This window comes from Equus asinus, chromosome 12 (assembly GCF_041296235.1).
Source record: "Equus asinus isolate D_3611 breed Donkey chromosome 12, EquAss-T2T_v2, whole genome shotgun sequence".
Classification (NCBI taxonomy): domain Eukaryota; kingdom Metazoa; phylum Chordata; class Mammalia; order Perissodactyla; family Equidae; genus Equus; species Equus asinus.
The window spans coordinates 16,585,377-16,599,750 of NC_091801.1; positions in this window are offsets into that span (position 1 = coordinate 16,585,377).

The window sequence follows — 14,374 nt, forward strand, 5'->3', positions numbered from 1 at the left end:
GGTGACACTATTGTCTATGTAGAAATTCCAAGGAATTTACAAAACAAACATAAAACAACTCAGAAGTAATGAGTTCTGCAAGGGGACAGGATACAAGATAAACATTAAAAGTCAATCGTATTTCTATATACCAGCAATGCACATGGGCACCAACATTAAAAATACACTACCATTTAATTGCTTTTAAAAGTCCTGTATATGTTTTGCTTAGATTAGATCTAAGTATTTTAGTTAAACAAACTGTGGAACACCCATACCATGGAATACTACATAGAGATAAAAATAAACAAACTATTGACACATGCAACCACCTGGATGAAATTGATTCAGGGAACTATGCTGAGGGAAAATAGTCAATCCCGGAAGGCCAAATACTGTAAGATTCCATTTATATGACATTCTTGAAATGATGAAATGTAGAAAAGATTAGAGATTGCTAGATATTAAGGTGCAGGTAGAAGTGAGAAGGAAGCAGTTGTGATCTTAAAGGACCACATGAGGGAATCCTTGTGATGATGGAAATGTCCTGTATCTTTACTGTATCTATGTCAATATCTTGGGTGTATGGTACTATAGTTTTGCAAGATGTTATTATCGGAGAAAATGTACATACAATCCTTCTATATTATTTCTTACAGCTGCAGTAAATTTGCAATGATCACAAAATGAAAACTTAATTGAATATTTAATTAATTAACAAAAAATAGCATCCCTTATTAGAAATCAAGATAGCGGTCACTCTTGGGTAAGAGATAGTGACTGGAAGGGGCTATTGGGTCCTGGAAAGGGCTTCCTAGGTTTTGGTAGCGTCTGTTTCTTAAAATGGGTGTAAATTATACGTAGATGTGTTCTCTTTGTGAAAATTCATCAAACGGCACATTTATGATTCCCATGCTTTTCTGTGGGTATGTTAGTCTTCAGTTAAAATTCTTTTTTTCTGCTTTATCTCCCCAAGTCCCCCCCGTACATAGTTGTATATCTTAGTTGCAGGTCCTTCTGGTTGTGGCATGTGGGTCTCTGCCTCAACGTGGCCTGATGAGCGGTGCCATGTCCTCGCCCAGGATCTGAACTGGCGAAACCCTAGGTCACGGCAGCAGAGCGTGTGAACTTAACCACTCAGCCACAGAGCCAGCCCCTCAGTTAAAATTTTTTAAGTGGGATACCACGGTGTGAAAGATGACAGGCCACCAAAAATCAGTTAAATAAAGGAATGAGGCAAGAGGAAAAAATGCTATCGATCATTCAAGAAAACTAGAAAATGTAGCTAATGACAAAAATCTCACCATATCATATATTTTTTACTTCTAATAATAAATTCAATAATATTACAGGCTTTGTCTATTATTCCTTTCTTTGTCCATAAAATGGTCACTATCTTAGTGACTCTTTTTTCCCAAGTGAGTCCCTCCACCTTGTACTTGATCCCTCATCCCCAAACCCAGCCAGCACCTCACTGCATCAATTCGTGATGCCCTGTTCTCAGCATCTCCACTCTTTCTCAACCTATAAAAATATTTCTTACAACCAAGCTTCCTCCTAAAACGTTTGTCCTATTCTTCTGTCATTTTCTCACCACCAGTCTTTTGAAAGAGTGGTCCTCATTTGTAATCTCCATTTCCTCTGCTTTTTTTTTTTTTAAAGATTTTATTTTTTCCTTTTTCTCCCCAAGCCCCCCGGTACATAGTTGTATGTTCTTCGTTGTGGGTCCTTCTAGTTGTGGAATGTGGGACGCTGCCTCAGTGTGGTCCAATGAGCAGTGCCATGTCTGCGACCAGGACTCGAACCAATGAAACATTGGGCTGCCTGCAGCAGAGCGCGCGAACTTAACCACTCAGCTACGGGGCCAGCCCCCATTTCCTCTGCTTTTAACCATTCTTTAACAACATGCAACTTAGAAATGGTCACATTGCTCTACTGCATATTACACTGTACTGTAATCATTCATGTGGTCCACCCCGTACTGTCAGACTAGGACCAGGAAAGAGACCACATTTACTTATCATCATATTAGCAGAAGCAAGTAAAATGCTTTCTAGTTCTGAAAATTGCATTCATTTTGACCGTTGAGAAACTCTTTAATAAAAGACTCTCTTAGTGTGAAAAATTAATATGTAAAATTAAGTACAACAGTTAGATTTAACTGAAGATTCCTATATAGTACATACAAATGGCTAAATAACCAAGATAAAAGAACACAAAGACTGAAAATTTTAAAAATCTAACTATATGGTGTTAATAAGAGACACACCTCAGTCAAAGTCATATGCAGAAACTGAACAAATGTTAGAAAACTATACCACAAAAATACGAATTGGAAGAGTACTAGTGAAGCAATATTAACATTAGACCAAGAAAGCATTAAGGTGCAAATCATTACTAAAGAAAAAGGGATCCTTCATAAGAAAAAGAGTTAAACGCACCAGTAAGAATTATTTTCTATTTTATGGCTCTAATAACACAGTTTCAATTCTATGTAGGAAAAATTGACAGAACTACTTAAAGGACTAGAGAACTAGACAAACCCTCAATCCAAGTGGGAAATTTTTAACATATCTCTCCCAGTAACTGGGGAAAAAAGGCTAAAAATTAGCAGGGAAAATGTGAACCATATGCCAAGCAAACTAGATTTAATAAACTATGCCATTGTGCCAAGTGACTTTCTTTTCAAGCAAATTAGAACATTACTAAAAACTTGACTATGTTACAACAAATTGTAAAAGAATGAAAACAAGTAGAACATATTCTCTCTTGTAATGCAGTTAAGCCAGAAGTCATTAACTACATAATTAGGAAAATATTTTAAAATTAGGAAACACTTCTTAAAAACTCATCATCAAATAAGAAATCATAAGATGATAAAATATTTTGAACAAAATAATATTTAAAAACTCATAAGATACATCTAAAGTAATATGAAAGAAACGCTCAGTCTTAAATGCATATGTTAAAAAATAAGAAATACTCAACAAGCTATAAAAGAATAGCAAAATATACTCAAAGAATACGGAAGACAGAAAATAATAATGGGTAGAAAAGACATAGCGAAGTAGAGCACAAAGAAATGAGAAAGAGAATGAGCAAAACCAAAAGTAGTGCTTTTCCAAAGACAAAATTGGCAGCCGTGTGGTGAAACAATTCAAAAAAAAAAAAAGAGAGAGAATGCATGAACAGCAAATATCAGTGGGGGCAAAGAAAATATGACCTAAAATGCTATAAAACTTTAAAGGCTAGTAAATCAATATTTTGAATAATTCTATGGTAATAATCTTGCAAGTTTAGGTAAAACATTTTCCTAATAACATATGATTTCCCAACGTGACTCAAGAAGTCCAAAGATACAAAACCAGTTTACAAAAGGGACCCACCCCCTTAGATATATAAGGTGTAAATAATGTACTAGTAGAGGCAGGCTCTGGAGTCATTTTGCCTTGATCTGCATCCCAGGTCCACCATTTATTAGCTGTTTGGGCAAACTATTTAACCTCTCTAAAGGTCAAATCTGTCATTTGGAAAATAAAGTTAATAATCACCTTTCCTCCCAGTTGTTTTAAGGATTAAGTAAGATGATTCATGGAAAGGTCAACACGCTGTCAAGCAGTTAATGTTGGATATTATAAACGACATTATCATCACTATCAATCTTTCAAAGACTGAGAGTATCAATTCAAGACTCCCCTATGTTTATATTTCTGTCAATCTCCTGTATGTTTCTAGAAGTTTTTACTTTATATGCATCAATGATGTTATTTAACAAAAAAAATTATGCTTATCATGTTTTCATCATGAGCTGCATAGTCCTAAAAAGTAAATGATACTCACTGTCCCATTTAATGATATTGAGAATTCCACTTGTCAGATACTGTGTAATATTCCAGGCACTGTATTAAACACAGGAGAATAAAATATGGTTCCATGTTCTAGAAGCTCATATCATGTTAGGGATACAGACAAATACATGTAGAATTGTGGCGTAAATTGGTAAGAGTTAACATGGAAGTAAACTCAAAGTTTTATGAAAAAATATAGGTTTATCTCATTGGAACTTGAACAATAGAGAAGAGGCAAGAGAAATCTCCCTGGAAAAGTTTTTACCTCACCAAGATCTTTAAAGTTGAGCAGTAGACAGCTAGGTAAAGAAGCAGAAGTGTAGGAGCTGGCCCCATGGAGTAGTGGTTAAGTTAGACATGCTCCACTTCAGTGCCCCTGGTTCACAGGTTTGGATCCTGGGTGTGGACCTATACCACTTGCCAGCCATGCTGTGGTGGCAACTCACATATACAGTGGAGGAAGATTGGCACAGATATTAGGTCAGGGCTAATCTTCCTCAGCAAAGAAAAAAAAAGATCTGTTTAAAAAAAAAGAAGTAGAGGAGTAGAGGGAAAGAATTATTCATGTAGTAAAGTATGAAAGACTATGGTAGAGGGTAAAGAATTATGAAGCACTAAGATATGAGAGAATATTGCATCTGCAGGATATTGCAGATATTTTGGCTTGATTATTTTGGCAAGATTAATTTAGCAGTTATTTTTTTTTCAGATTTGGACATCCGAATAGCAGTTTTCTAGAATTCAAAAATATTTCATGTAGAGCAGAAGAAACCTTCTTTTTGATCTAAGATTCTTCCCTTGGAGACAGAATGTTTACAGTGCTGGAGTGAGAGAACCAGTTAACGTCACTGAGTAGGACTGGTACTTCTCACAAGACTGGGAAAGCCAGGAATCTGGGACACCTTAAAAACTGTACCAGAGGTGTTGGCCCGGTGGCATAATGGCTAAGTTCACACTTCTGCTTTGGTGGCTGCGGGTTCGGATCCCAGGCGCAGACCTACACACTGCTTGTCAAGCCATGCTATGGCAGGCAGCCCATGCACAAAACAGAGGAAGGTGGGCGCAAATACTAGCTCATGAACAATCTTCCTCAAGCAAAATGAGGAAGATTGGCAACAGATGTTAGCTCCAGGCAAATCTTCCTCACCAAAAAAAAACAGCAAAAAGCCCCCCAAAAACCTGTACTAGAACAACAAACTTCAAAGTGGTACCAGTTAGTTTCAGTTCTGTACTAAAACATTTTAAATTTATGTCTGCTACAATAGCAGGAGAATGGAAGAAACACTTGTATTATTTTTATTTCAATCACTAATGGGGGAAAAAAATCCTGTCCATATCTATAGTACCCGTGACTACACTGAATAGCCCCTTTTAAGTAACCTCATATATTCAGCCTAAGAAGAAACAGTTGGAGAAATAGATTATTCATCATATTAATGAATATAATCAGACTCTATATTAAGATATATGAAGAAATGTTTCTATAAGCTTCATGAAATTTCTACATCTATATCTGCTTTCCTGGCCATGCAAAGACAGTGACGGCCAACACGCATACATTAGAAACTCAATAAATTCTTGTTAAGTGAAAAGCTGCAAAACACTCAGAAACAATTATTTTTCCTCTTTGGCTCCCTAAAAAACATATAGACACATCCACAGTAGGAAAAATTCATAATGAATTGATAGACGTTTTCTGCCAGTACCCAGAAATCCAAGAGCAATTCAGCTGATCACATAAATGTGAAGCCATACTTTCTTTGTTGAACAAGTCCTCTGGAACTGAGCATTAGAAATGAAGCAAAAGAGAAGTTAGTGTACATTGAACAACTCTTTCAAAACATCAAATACGTTTCATCCCACTTTATCCCTGGAAACGCCAGCCCACAGAAGTCTCCCTTAGGTTAGAATGCTCTGTCAAATTATTCATTTGCCCAGTGAAATTGGTGCTTTGCCTCTTTGATCACCAAGAAGGTCCAATTGCTGTCTCATCTCGGTTCTCCAACATTTCAAAAGTTCCTACTAGAAACTGCACCCTTAAATTTTTAAAAATGTGCGTCTCATCCTGATGGAAGGTAACAAACAAACGTACCGTGAAGTACGGAGCAGAATACAAACACAGTTCGGAGGCACAGCCCGTTATCGGACAAATGGCACAGCACGTTTTCCATGTTGGACATTGTGTAATTGTTTCATATGTGACAGTTTCGCTTCTTTGACTACATTGTATCCTTTCTAAGGGCTAGAACTTTGACATATTTTTCTTATATATCTCAGAGCAGTTGTTTGCAGGGATAAGGTAGGAGAAGTGAGGGCCTGGGCTCTGGGCCTCTACCTAAACTTCAGCCTAACCTGCTCCATTGTTTTATGTTTCCTGTATTGGAATTCTTTTTTCAAAGAACATAATCTATTGGTTAAAAAAACTATGTTTAAAGGAAAGAAAAAGAGAAAGAAGGAAGGAAGGAAAGGAGGAGGGAGGGAGGAAGGAAGCCATTGCCCCACAGCATCTAGTACACAGCTAGAAGCATAGACAGATAATGTGTTGATAAACCATAACAATCAGCCAGCATCTTCATTTCTCGTCTGTCTTAAAGAAAAAAATAAAAGTTTTATTTTCAGTTAAGCGATAGTTGTTTATTAGTAAAAATGGGATAACTTTAAAAATGCCATAGATTTTGTGGACTCTTTCTGGTTCACATGATTTCATTTTACAAAAGTCATATGTCCTTCTGGAATCAGATCTGAAACTCTTAGAATCAACTACAAAAAGAGGAGCCTTGATTGAATTGCTGATGCTGAGAAGTGGCATTTGATAGCAGGGCTCCAGAGATGGAAATGGCACAGTTGTGCTCAAACACGGGGGAGACCATATTATCCAAATGACATTTTGCAGTCGGTTCTCCCTTACTGACTTTCAAAAAGCCCCTGACCTTTCAGAAAAATTTCTTTTAGACACATATATTCTATTGGACATGAAGCTGAATTTCTAAAGCATTTCTTTCACCAGATTATTCTAAAATGCCTAGAGATGTGTTATCTTTTAAAAATACATTTACTTTTATATTAATAATACACCTTTGACACTTTCTTGTCTCCTCTATATTTTTGTCGTACAAAAATAAAAGGCCATCCATTAGAACTGTATCCTTTATAAGAGAGCTTTGCAACGTGAAGAAATTGCTCACTCTCTCTATTTTTTTAAACTCCAATGGAACAAGGAAAACTTTCTTTGCGCTGGTGGCAGTGACATTCCAAATTTATCCTGTCACTAAAACAAAATACAACAACTGAAAAGTTGAAAAAAATCCCCTTTCAGCTTCTCGATGCATTCATCAACAGAAAATCCTGTCCTCTATACTGAAATCTTCCTGTCTTCAGTTACAAAGGACCAAGTTCCCATTCTATTGTATCTCTCTGGTGGCCTTTCTCTTGGTTTTGCTTTTAAATACTGCACTTTTAGATAGATGCAAAGAAGAGACACGAAATGACAAATCTGAGCAGGATAACAGCGTCCTGTGAAGACCATTTTAGAATATGGATTCCCCAAACCAAATTTTAATCACTTGCTTATATGCTAATAAAAAATGCAAAAATAGGGGCTGGCCCGGTGGCCGAGTGGTTAAGTTCGCAGGCTACGCTGCTGGCGGCCCAGTGTTTCGTTGGTTTGAATCCTAGGCGTGGACATGGCACTGCTCATCAGGCCATGCTGAGGCAGCGTCCCACATACCACAACTAGAAGAATCCACAACGAAGAATATACAACTATGTACCGGGGGGCTTTGGAGAGAAAAAGGAAATAATAAAACCTTTAAAAAAAACAAAATGCAAACATAAAAAACAAATCCCTTGGGCCTAAAAGAAAGAAAAGAATCATCAGGAGGAATTCTATTTTGATGCGTCAGATTCAACTCAGACAGCTGGAGAAAGGTTATGTTGATAATCCTAGTTCTTGTTAAGCTCATTATTTGGTCAACATTAAAAAAAGAAAAATCTAGTAATAGTCTATTTTCCCATGTTTGACTTCAAAAAAGTGGAAAATTATATCCTGAGAGCACATGAATATATTCTAAAAGGATATGCATGATTTTCCTTTCCTTGGTATATTATAATACTGTGGTGTAGATGTTTTTATGTGACAGAATGGGTGGAACAGAATTTCCCATCCAAAAATCACTGAGAAGTTTATGTGCCCTATTTTGTAACTCTTTAAAATAACTACCTTGTTCCCTTACCACAAAAACCTTCTTCTTTTTGATTTCTGCATTGGAAGCCTATTACGATTTCTTCAGTATGTTTGGTGAGAAGAGAGACATTTCAAAGTGTGATTCAGTCCACCGTTTGGAAACTTGGAATAAGAAGACAACACACTTTTATACCCATATAAATGTCGTGTGGCTGACCAAGAAGCTGCTATTCTGAGACAAGTCATGGGATTAGAAGATCCATGACCTTCTCCTACTCCCTTCAGAAGGATATTTTCTCACTTCTCTCCATAGTTAAAATTACCCTTTGTTGACAATTCTATCACTCCATTTAAAATAAGCATTCAATTATTAGTCTCTATAGTACGCCTACAGAATGAATGTATTTTGGTGTGAGGAGGAAGTGAATTTTATTCTTATGTAAGTCTAAGCGGGGGCTCCATTTTCAGAATCTTTAATTTTAACTATTTTAGTATTTTTATTGTTTTCTGGTTTCTCATGAAGTATTCTGATGGTTTCCTGGACCTATTTCCAACAGAGTAAGTATCAGCTCAGTGTGACTCTGAAAGGGTTTCTAACTTTGATATCTGAAACATAAGAGCATTGCTTAGAAGAGAATAAACATCTTAGCCCATGCGTGGCAACCATGAAGCAACCAGAAAAAATCTACAGGATCTCTTCCAAGGTTTTTGCACCCACTTGTTCATGCTAAATTCGAGAGTGATAATCCTTCTGAGAGTGGACTGTTTGGTAGGGGAGGACCTGAACCTTGACTTGCAGTCTTTAGCTCTTGTTGCCGGTTACTGTAGTTCCCTGATTCTTTGTTTTCCACAGAAACATCACAACAGAGCCAGAGCGTCTAGGCCCCACACAAAAGCATTCTAGACATTCTTTACATTGTTGATAGAGGCAGCACAGGTAACGACTAAAAGGGATTCAACGTCCTGTGCCTTTTATTTTAAGCCCTTTAATATTCCAACATTCCTGTGAATGAAATATAATTCATATTTATGAATGGAGCAAATAATGACAAACGGATTCCCCAAAAGCATATTATTGTGACAAAAGTAGAAAAACTCTGAGACTTGCAATGAATGTTTTCTTTGATACTTGTTTAGACTTGCTCCAAAAGATAGCAAAGTTCAGGAATTTTTCTAATACATTTTTCCCAGACGAAGCCTTCAAAAGATCCTTAAACATCTGTTAAAGAGACCTAAAAATCTATTAAGTTACAGATTGGAGAAAATTGATCAATGAAAACCACTAGTTATTGTACTGTGTAAAATCATAATGCTTTTATATAATCTTTCCCAGTGATCATTTTGTTCGTTATTGCAATATTATTAATTCTTTGGATCTTTAAAAATCTAGGGTTTGGGCCTGTTAAAAATAAATTCATAATGAAAGGAAATCACTTGCCTTATAATGGCTATGATTAGGTTTTTTCTTTCTAATCAGTGTGTCTTAGAGGCAGTTCATACATGTTTCTTCATCCAACCCTGATTAATCTCTTTTAGATAGTAAGTAGATTCACTAAATATTTATTGATTTTTAATTTTCATTAAATTTGATTCAATGAACGTTTATTGAACATCTGCCATAGATGAGGCATTATCCAAATTGCTATGAGTTACACAAAGATTAAGAATATGTCCTTTATTCCCAGAACTTAGAATCTGGTCAGGGGAGTAAGATATTTACAGAACAAATATAGGGTAAAGAATAACAACTTGTAATAGAGGCTTGATGTGTGATGGGGACAGAATGGAGAAAGCCACTTCCAGATGGGGTCATTGAAAAGAGGTGGCATTTCAGATTGGTATTTGAGATCGGCTTCCTGAAAGAGACAGCAAGTGCGAGATGGAATCTCAGATAGACCAAATGACAGGGATGAATTTGTGGAGGCAGGAAACATTCAAGGCCTGTGGAAGAATTAGGGCGAAGATGATTTGACGGAAAAAAGTTTTCATGATTTATGAAAGTAAACTCACTTCAAAATGTGGAGAGTCCCAAAGGTCATGGTAAGAAGCTTGGAGTTGGTTCTATGGGAAAAAGGAAGCAACCGAAGGACTTTGAAGACATAGGCTGCCTGTGCTTCAGAAAGACTAGTCTGATGTTACAGCACAGGATGGATAAAATTAAATAAGGGGGAAGAAAAGAGGCACAAATCCCATTAAGGATGATATTTTAATAATTTAAGCAAATGAACATGGTAATGTGAAATGTTCAAATTTCCCATCTTAAACTAACACACACACATAAACACACACACATACACTCTTCCTCAACCCAAGTCATCTTCCAACTGCTTCCCTATTTTTCCTCTTTCCATTCAGAGCCAAACTTCTGATGGTTTCCCTCCCTTATCATTACCATTCATTCTCTCCAACTTACCTCCTCAACCCTCTGAAGTTTAGCTTACCCTATTGCTATGCAATGAAACTGCTCCTGCCAAGTATACACATGAGCTCTACTGCTGAATCCACTAGATATTTCTTAAATATGCCTTCCTGTTAGCTTCCATATTACTGAACCTGCTAGTTTTCCTCCTACCCCTCTGCCCACTACTCCACCTCAATCTGGAGTTCTCCTTGTCACTTACCTGTTGGCGCTCCTCATGCTCATTCACACCATCTCGTGAAGAGAGGTCAGTCACTCTCAGATCTCAGCTATCATCTCCGTGCTCAGGATTCCCAAATGTGTATTGCCAGCCCTGATCTCTCTTGAGTTTCAGCATCATGTATGTCGGATACATCCATGTCAGTTGGGTTGTCTGAGAAGCACATGCCAGAGCTCAGAGTCTCAGCCAGGTCAGTGCTATGTTGCAAAGATTGTCTGTTAGAGACATCCCACACCGGGCAGGAGGGACCTGGCTTTGGCACAGTGCTCCGCCTTAGTCAGCTGTTGGATGCCAGCAGCCTGGGAGAGTGTGGCCTTGACATGACTGCAGAGGTTGACCATGAAGCTGCTACAGCTGGAACTGCAGCTCAGCTCCTTGCACTCCTCTGGCAGGTTCTCTCTTGTTTTTTTGTCCTCAGCTTTACTGAGATATAATTGACAAAATTGTAAGATATTTAAAGTGGACAACATGACGATTTGATACCCATATGTATTGTGAAAGGATTCCAGCCATTGAGTTAATTAACACATCCGTCACCTTATAAATTTACCTTTCTTTTTTTTGATGAACATACCTAAGTTCTTCTCTCCTAGCAAATTGCAACTATACAGCACAGGGTTATCAACTATAGTCTCCATGTTATACATTAGATCCTCAGACCTTATTCATCTTGCAACTAAGTGTTTGTACCCTTTACAACCTCTCCCTATTTCCGCCAGCCCCCAGTCCCTGACAACCACCATTCTACTCTCTGCTTTTGCAAATTCTACTCTTTTTTAAAAATATTCCACATATAAGTGATACCATGACAGATTTGTCCTTCTCTGTCTGGCTCATTTCACTTAGCATGGTGCCCTCTAGTTTCATCCATGCTGTTGCAAATGATGGGATTTCTTTCTTTTTTAAGGCTGAATAGTATTCCATTTTGTATACATACCACATTTTATTTCTCCTTAAAAGTTGGAATACTAAATGTGCAGTCCAAACCCTTCACTCCTCAGGGGGAAGCTGGGAGTTGGGGTTTCCCTCCCAATTGTAGGGTGCTGTGCCTGAGGTAGGGTTTATGGGGAGAGTATATCTCAGACTTTCTACCCATTTCATTCTTTCACCCAATGTGTAGGAGTCGATCAACTAGTTTCTGGATTTCTTGCAGAGGGAATTGCTCCATGTGTGGCTGTACATTTGGCACATCCATGGGAGGAAGGAAGTTCAAGAGCCTACTGTGTTACCATCTTGGTCCCTTCTCCTGTCTCATTTTGTTATGCCCCTAGTGCTTATCATACTATATACTCAAAAATAATTTCAAACACATAAATCAATGAAAGAAAGAATGAAACATGGGTGAAAGGAAGCGTTCTGAGAGTTTTTAATATGGTATTATCATCTTCAGTACCATGACTTATCATATAAAACCACTAGTACTTTTGAATTTTTAGATATTATTTATTGAGCATGGGCCTTGGGTCTGCAGATCCTCCATGACACAGAAAAAAATAAAAAGTTAAATTTTTAGTTAAGTCAAAAAACAAAGAAACCTGAAGATACTTCTGAGAAAGTTTGAGATCTCTTCTCAGTTTTGCTTTGTTTTTTTAAAGATTGGCACCTGAGCTAACATCTGTTGCCAATCTTCTCTTTTTCCCCTCCTTTTTCTTCTCCCCAAAGTCCCCCAGTAAGTAGTTGTATATTCTAGCTGTAGGTCCTTCTGGTTGTGCTATGTGGGACGCTGCCTCAGCATGGTTTGATGAGCGATGCTAGGTCTGTGCCTAGGATCCAAACCGGCGAAACCCTTGGCCACCAAAGTAGAGTGCACGAACTTAACCACTCAGCCACTGGGCGGCCCCCCTTCTCAGTTTTAAAGAAAACGGGTCAAACATCAATTAGATAATTTTGCTTCTTTTCCACCTGGGACAGCCAAAAATACAAGGGTCTCTGCTAGACAGGAGGCAGCTTATATGACATGTCACTCCACCAGGACATGGTCTCTGAAATTTAGTGCTTTTGACGGCTGTGACAATCACAGCACTTGTACTAAGTGGACAAATTTGACCTCTGAAGGATCTTTGTGTTTAATTAAAAACATCTTTAAATATAAAAAATATGTTTTTAGAAGTGATAGAAATGGAATTTTCAGCTACTTCCGTCATTGGGTTGCCAGATAATTTAGCATATTTTCTGATTGAGTGATGTATTCCACTTAACTAGCAGATGTTTAAACCACATACTCATTTTTCTATTTAAGTAAATTTTAATCTTTCTAGAATCATGTATGAGTTTGATTTGGAATCATGGAAAAAATGAGATTCCACTCCACGTAGCTAAAGCAGTAAATTTGAGAAGGAAAAGGAAGCCACAGGAAGCCACATTTGCTACCTAACATCATGTAGTTTCCACCGCAAAAGTAGAAAGTCCATGTACCAGAGACACATCAGACAGAAGCCACTCACCACATAGGCCGCCATGTTTGGCTTACCTCACTCAAGCCCTTATTTCTTTCATTGACATTACTTTTATTCTCTCATTCTAGTAAAATTGTGTATGGAGTGGATGAAAACTGGGTACTTAGACAGGACTACCTATGTTTTAACCTATAATTGACAGATAAACTCAAAAGTTCAGGAACAGACAGGCCATGTTCTAGTTCAAATGATCCTCTGTCAGTCCTACTCCAACACGATTTGCTCTAACGGGCAGGTATTCATGATTTTAACCATATAAAATATTTCCTCTGAAGGCACAAGGCATTTTTCTGAACTCGCACAATAAATGAGGATCAATCTTCACAAAACTATGATTATTTTTCTTTTCTCACTATGTTTTTGCTTTTATTGGCATCCCAAAGGCGTTTAAACAACTACTGTCTTTACACGAGGCTACATCAGGAGATTTTATGAGTCAGAGATAAGGTCCTTGCCTACTTGCAAAGAGTAATTTCACATATATAGTAGCTAGAAGAAATTCTCAACTATCCTCCCTTCTCCACCAATAGCCTAAACGTGTTCATCCCCCAAGGAGATGGAGTGCGATTGTGGGTTACTCAATGTGAAAATATTGTATTGTCATTTTCCTGGGGGTGAAGAGTTCAATTAAAGCTTGAGTATACCTAGGGGGATACCTGGAGGGTCTCTCCCTCTCTTTGGACATGTAGTGGAAACTTTCTTACCTGATATACACAGTAATGGTGATTTTTCTATTAATTGTAAAATTTTAAAAAGTACGTAATAAAATGGTATGTAGTTATACCATGAAATTTTTATTTTAATTTCAAACGTACAATTATACATTTATTCACCAATATTTTGATAGAGAAAAAGATTTTCTTTGATGATCTGTCTCCTGACTAGAATTTGTAGTCTTTCCTGTAGAAATGAAACGTGTTATATTCTCTGCAAATTCCATTATCAACTTGTTTGAGGTGGAGCTATGACTTAAACACGTGAAAGCAGCCTGTGCCACATGATTCTAAACCTTTACAATTTTTTCTAATTGACTTGTCCATACCTAACTCAAACAGTGATATTTTTTAAGTGACTTTTCTTTATTAATTTAAAAAATTAACATTTTCTATAATCCATGGTTCATTTTCATTTTATTTTTTGCTAATCTTCCTTTTTGCACCCATATTTCACTAGCGAATGTAATATTTAACTACATTATATAATTACAACAACAAGTTCAATTATACATTATATAATTACAACAAGTTCAATTGGCAAAAATCGATTTGG